Below are 7,330 nucleotides of genomic sequence, written 5' to 3' on the forward strand. Positions count from 1 at the left end.
AGTGGTATTCATGCATTAGCTGATACTCTGGACAAAATTTCCAGATGCCAGAGAAGGACTAGATACCGTATGAGACTTTTCCTTAAGGCAAGTATGTATGGGGCAAAGGGGAGGGTGGATATAAGGGACCTACCATGAAACTTCACAAATGTCCACTGAGATTTGGGTCTGGGGCCTTACTCATACTTGGAAAAGAGGTATGTCAGGATTCTATCAGAGAAATAGAAGGAGTAGTACAGATGGATAGGTGGTATAGACAGGTAAGTAGGTAGATAAAGAGATTTGTGCGAGGAATTGACCTACATGATTGTTGGGCTGGCATGGCAGCTACATCAGGAAAGGCAGACTGGAAAGTCCTGGGCAAGAGTTACCCCTGAAGTTCACTGTGGAATTTCTTCCTCAGGAAACTCTCAATTCTGCTCTTAAGGTCTTTCAACCAATAGCATCAGATTCACCCAGACTATTGAAGATAGTCTTTACATAAAGTCAACTAACTGTAGACATTAACTGCATCTACCCAGTTCCTTCACAGCAACACCTACAATTAGTGTTTGATTAAGTAACCTTGTTCTCATAATTAAGAAATAAAACTGACCATCGCTGGAAGCATTCTACTAAGCAAAAAAACAAGTGGGAGCATTATCTGCACCAGGAAATGCAGTGGGTGCTGGGCAGGAACTCCAACAATATACACAAAAGCCCCATTGACAGAGTCTATTTTAGGATCTGCCTTACCAGAGGACACCGATTCCAATCTACAACTCCGTCAGCCACACATACACACACACGTGTCTGTATGTACATAAATATATGCACACCGTGAAGCCCCTTTCTTTCAGTCCCCTCCCTCACTTTCCACAGGTGGAAAAGCCTCAAACAGTAGCTAGAGAGTCAGGGAGGAGGCAGGAGGAGGGAGTGAAGTAGCGAACCAGGCCCACCTTCCCTGAGGCAGCTTGAGCTGGTTACTTACAAGTTTTATAATATGGAGCCTAGACATTTGCTCTTAGACAGAACTAAATTTTGTTTGTTTTATGAGTTTTTTGGGAAAGTTTGCTTTTTCATTTAAACATTTTGATTTAACACCAGTCTTAGAAAAAAGTTGCAAGAATTTTACAAAAATTCCTGAATATTCTTCACCCAGACTGCCTAAATGTTATTTATTACATTGCTTTATCTCCCTTTTCGATGTGTATATGTGTAATTTTTTTTCTGAACTATTTTTCAGTTGAAGACGTTATGCCTTTACCTATAAATACTTCAATATGTATTTCCCAGAATAACAAAGACATTGTTTATATAGCCACACTGTAATTGCCAAAATTAGGAAATTAATATTTCAATTAACTATTTAATATAAGTGCCTTATTAATATTTTGTTGTTTGTCCCAATAAGATCCTTTATAGAAAAAAAGTTCCAGATCATGGACTGTATTCAGTTGTCACATCTCTTTGGTCTCTTTTGGCTTAGAACAGTTTCTCTTTCTGTCTTTCTTATTGGCATTGGTATATTAGAAGAAAACAGGCTAGTTATTTTGTAAAATGGTCCTTAACTGATTTTGATTTGTCTTTTGTCTCCTGTAGAATAGATTTAAGTGATGCACCTTAGGCAGGAATACCACAGAAGTGATACTGTGTTCTTTTCAGTACATCATATCATGAGGTCCGTGATGTTGATGCTGTAAACTTGGTCAACTTGCATCCCTTGGTTAAAAATGGTATCTACCTGGTTTCTCCTCTGTAGAGTTCTTCTTTTTACTTTTGTACTTAATAAGAATCTTATAGATATATCCTTTGAAACTACATAAATTTCCTGTTACTCCAATGACTTTCACCCACTAATTTTAGCATTCATGGACGACTTTTGCCTGGATTAATTGTTACAGTGATGGTTGCCATAAGATTATTTTCTAATCTTATTATTTTTTCTGCATTTATTAGTTGGTTTTGTATTGCTGGTCAGAGCTTTCTCTTCTTCCTCATTAGTTTCTGTGTTGATTATGTAATCGGTCTGAACTCATGCTTTGCTTTTTCACTCAAAAGGTTATAATCCTATACTGTTACTATGTATTTTGGTCCTCAAATTGTTTCTGATTTGATCAGTGAAAGCTCCTTCGAACTAGCTCTTAAGGACATGATATTTTATTTCCCACAGTAACTGGAGGGTTTTCTCTTTCTTGAATGTAAAAGGAGATGCCTACTCATGGTTTCATTCAAGAACAAGAAAAATGAACCTGCAACAGGTTTTGAGAGTCTTTAATTCTCTGCTGTCACTCTGGTGAATACAACAGTTTCTCCACGCCAGTTCCATAGACAGTGCTATTCTGTGATCACCCTTGACCGTTTGCAAACGTAAACTGTGAGAATGTGTTACTGTCACATCCTATGAATTCTCTCATATATATGATGTGTTTATACTCATTCAAATGACTCAGCAACATGTTTGAATGGGACTTGTCTGAGGGGACATTCAAGTGGCATAGTTTATTTTGAGTTTAACTCTAAACTCAAACAGAGCAAAGCCAAAGGTCTTTGATGTCCCGTAAGGCCATCAGTGCTCTTCAGGGAGTGGTCCATTGATCAGCAGCATCAGTATCACCTGGGAGCTTGGCCCCACTCCTACCAAATTATCATATAGAATTCCATATAAGTATAAAATATTTTGTAGAGGACATTTTGCTGACTTAGAAAGACCATCTGTCAAACTTAAAAATATTAATTTAAAGTATTATAAATAGTATGAATAGTGATCTCAGACTTGTAAATATGCAACACATAAAATAGTAATTTTCTAGGTTTTAGAATTATGCATTGATTGTTATTGTCTTATGTAGCTCATCCATTTTTTCTATCTTTTTCTTTCTTATAAAAGTTATGCATTAATTTACAATAAAAAACAACAACAAAATTAAAAAAATACAAGTTGATCCAGAAGTCCAGCATGGGAAAAATAAAAAAAAATTTTTTAAGTGATTTTATCAGTAGTATTTGCCTCTTTTATTCTTATACAAATATATATATGTATGTATATTAACTTAGTTAAGATTCTCTAAGATTGTCATACAATCTCTAGGTGAAGTAAGTCAGAAAGAGAAAAACATTGTATATTAAGGCATATATGTGGAATCTAGAAAAATGTTATGGCTGAACCTGTTGGCGAGGCAGAAATAGAGAGACAGGCATAGAGGAACAAAAGGACAGCAGGGAGGGAAAGGAGAGGGGGATACACTGGGTGATTGGGATCGACATATATACACTGATGTGTATAAGATGGAGAGCCTGTTTGACGCACAGGAGACTCTGCCTAATGCCCTTCAGAGACCTGAATGGAAGGCAGTCCCCAGAGCAGGGACTGTCTGTACACACAGCTGACTCACTGCGCTGAGCAGCAGAGACTGATACAGCGTTGGAAAAGCAACGATGCCCTAAAAACTAAAATGAAACTTTTTAAAAAGAAATGCTGAGCTAAGAATTCAGATGCAAGTGGTTTGTCAAGGAAGTGGTTCCTGGGGGGCCAGATGAGGGAAGGAGGCCAGGCACAGAAATGGGGAGCTTCCTGATGAAACGCCAGCTTCCACGCAGCCCTTGGCAAGCTGCAGAGCGCCAGGGAAGGGTGCCGGGCTTCTGGATTCCCAGGCCAGTCGGTTACAGGCTAGACGGAGTGCCTGTAAGGCTATTCCAGTGCTCAAGGGCAGCCCAGCGAACTGAATTGGTGGGTCACGGTGTGAACAACTGGCTGGAAAGCAGGAAGTAGCTGGGTCGGGTGCACAACATGGGGAAAGAAACCCCAGGACTCCAGGTGGTCACCAACAGAGTGTGCTGCAGGAATGATGCACAGGAGCTGAAGCTGAGGGGGAAATACTGTTCTCTATACCCACCTCTGTGTGCTCAGTCACTCGGTCACGTTCAATTCTTTGCCAGCCCGTGGCCTCTGACCTGCCAGGCTCCTCTGTCTGTGAAATCTTCCAGGCAAGAATACTAGAACGGGTTGCCACTTTCTACTCCAGGGGATATTCCAGCCCAAAGTTTGAACCTGCATCTCCTGTGACTCTTGCATTGGCAGGTGGGTTCTTCACAACTAATGCCATCTGGGAAGCCCGCCCTCCCCTATGCTGACCTTCAAATGTACACTTGGCTGAACTGGTTAGGAGTGTGGTTTTGTGGTCAGTATGTTTGAATTCTTACACTGCCATTTACTAGTTTCACATCTTTGGATCAAGTTAGAAATTATCTCTGAGCCTCAATTTCATCTATGAAGAAAGGATAATAATATGCCCTTTAATAAACTGTTGTGAGAATCAAATGGAATAACATCTATAAGGTTTCTAGTTTGCATGGTTCATGCTCCATAAGTGATTTGTTTTTAAACATCTTTTGATCTTGGCTGCAAAGTAAACAAAGGCACAGGGATGTGGATTCCAACGTAGGCAATCAGAAGAGTAAAAGATTCATTTTCAGGCTGTCAACTAAAGTGACTTAAACCTGTAGACACTTTGTCTAGTTTTTCATAATCAGACAAAGATGAACAGTGCACATTTGCTATAGAAATAGGTACGAATTCTTAGTCATAGTCATTCTAGCGAATAGTGAACCAGTGTTCAGTTTTTTGGTCTAGAGAGCCTAATCGAATTATAGAGTCTAAAGAGATAGCTAATGAAAGCAGTGTCTTAGGCTGAGCTCCCTAGAAACAGGGAGCTAAAGACTCTTGTATGTGTCTTATTGTGGGAGTGTTCCCGAGAAACTTTTAAGAGATGATGGGAGCAGGATAAAACAGAAGGAGGACCTAAAACAGAGAAAGCTAGCCCTAGCCTGATTCCATGGGAGCTCTGCAGGATGAATTGTAGCACGGAGTTTGCCCCCTGCCCAGAAGGAAGGAGGCTAGCTGTTAGAAACCTCAGATTTTTCACCTTGCTCACTGACAGGTTGCCTCCAGTCAACCAAGGGCAATCCTCCAGAGGAGAGGGTGACTGAGCTAAAAGCAACCACCAACCACAGTAGCTGAGCAATGGGTACCCCAGGAGTTAGAGGAAGTCTGGGCAGCTCTGCAGCATCTGCTGTAAATGGCATGCTTTTGTCTGCAAAGTTTTAGATAGTGATGGCTTGAGGTTCATTTTTTACTACATGCTTTCTCCTTAAAAAGAAAGGAGAAAACTTGTCTAAATCATTCTTAATTACAAAGAACAAGAAAGAGCAGCAGTGAGAGCCAATTCAGCAACAACTTAGAGAAAGCTCACATATCCCACTGGCAGTGTCTGATTCTTCAAACTTGAGTTGGTATTATCAGTCACTGAAAAACTATAAACAGGAGAGACAGAAAGATGTATTCAACCTCATGCTCAGGATATGGTCATGTCTAATTGGTACAAATGAACCAACCCCAGTGCTCTTAGCTTAGCAATTTTTATTGAATTCACAACTAGGCAGATTCACTATGAGCATGAAGGTCCCCAAGAGAACCACTCAGCCAATAGTCTGTTTTTAAGGGAGCAGTATAACAAGAGAATTCAGGCTTCTACAAAAAGGCATAAATTTGAAGTAAATAGTCATCTGTACTGCATTATTATTTTCCAAATATTTGCCTAAGGTAAATATTTTTCCTAAAATTGTGTTTATGTAACAGTGGATCCTGGGGAAAGTTTACAAATTAAGGTATATGGGGCTTTTATGAAAATCAAATAAGCTCATGCTAATATACTTAGATCATTAGGTAATTGTTACCATATCATGAATTTTATCTGGGCAGTAAGGAAGAACTCAATATTCTGTTAACATTCTAGAAGTCATTGAAGATTTTTTTATCCTAGATAAATAGTTGAGTATTGTGTGGTGTATATGTTTTATTTATAATTGAGAATAATTGTTTTTCTTCTGTATCTTCAGCAAAAAAAGATTTTGAAGAAGAACTAATACACAAAAGATAATTTAATTTTCATAGATTTAGTTTTTTACAAGGTGAGGTGAAATATCCATGTATTCTTTACACTTGGGAGATTATTATATTCTTTGTTATTGGGACATACAGGCTCCAGTGTGTTTCCCTCCTAAGAGAGTTGGAAGTAAGATAAGTATTTCCTCACCTCATAAAAAGTAAATTCTGAAGGCAACACAGAACAAATGAAATGGCCAATAGACAGAGGATTACTGATAAAGATTCACCAGTAATGCATCCCAAGATAAAGCAGTGTCTTGCAAAGCTAAGGAAAGGCTTAGCCAGGAAGGGAATTGATCAGCAACAGGATCATCCCTAAATAGCAGCAGCCAAGCCAACTGACTGTGTCTCTCCAGGTTCTCCTCTGGGCAGGGACCTCTGGTCTAGGCAACACATGCATTTTGTTATAGATCTAGGCCTTTCCAGGCTGGTACCACCAGAACATTGAATCAACCAGTGATAGTTGTGGAGAAGGCAATGGCAACCCACTCCAGTACTCGTGCCTGGAAAATCCCATGGACAGAGGAGCCTGGTAGGCTTCAGTCCATAGGGTTGAGAAGAGTCGGACATGACTGAGCAACTTCACTTTCACTTTTCACTTTCATACATTGGAGAAGGAAATGGCAACCCAGTCCAGTGTTCTTGCCTGGAGAACCCCAGGGGCGGAGGAGCCTGGTGGGCTGCCGTCTATGGGATCACACAGAGTCGGACACGACTGACGCGACTTAGCAGCAGCGGTGATAGTTGTTCTGTACACAGTTTGGTTTTATTCATTCGGTGTGTATCTGCTGAGCACTGATAATGATAATCCTGGGATAGTTCCTTGCTCTTCCTCTGTGGTGTCTCCCTGGACTGTGACCCATTCAGATTGTCTTTCCATGTTTTTGGCATAATCTGGCTTCCAGGTAGATTAGGACAATGGCAGATGCTGGTAAGAGATAGGAGTGGAGAGGAAGGAGTTGTTCAGCTGCCTAGTCATATCTGATTCTTTGCAACCCCATGAACTGCAGCACACCAGGCTTTTCTGCCCTTCACTATCTCTCAGTGTTTGCCCAAACTCATGTTCATTGAGTCGTTGATGCCATCCAACCATCTCATCCTCTGTTGTCCCCTTCTCCTCTTGCCCTCAATCTTTCCCAGCATCAGGGTCTTTTCCAATGAGTCAGCTCTTCATATCAGGTGGCCAAAGTATTGGGGCTTCAGCTTCATCAGTCCTTTCAATGACTATTCAAGGTTGATTTCCTTTAGGATGGACTGGTTTGATCTCCTTTCTGTCCAAAGGACTCTCAATAATGTGCTCCAGCACCACAATTCGAAAGCATCAATTCTTCAGCGCTCAGCTTTCTTTATGGTCCAACTCTCACATCTGTACATGACTACTGGAAAAACCATAGCTTTGACTCT

This window comes from Muntiacus reevesi, chromosome 2 (assembly GCF_963930625.1).
Source record: "Muntiacus reevesi chromosome 2, mMunRee1.1, whole genome shotgun sequence".
Taxonomy (NCBI): domain Eukaryota; kingdom Metazoa; phylum Chordata; class Mammalia; order Artiodactyla; family Cervidae; genus Muntiacus; species Muntiacus reevesi.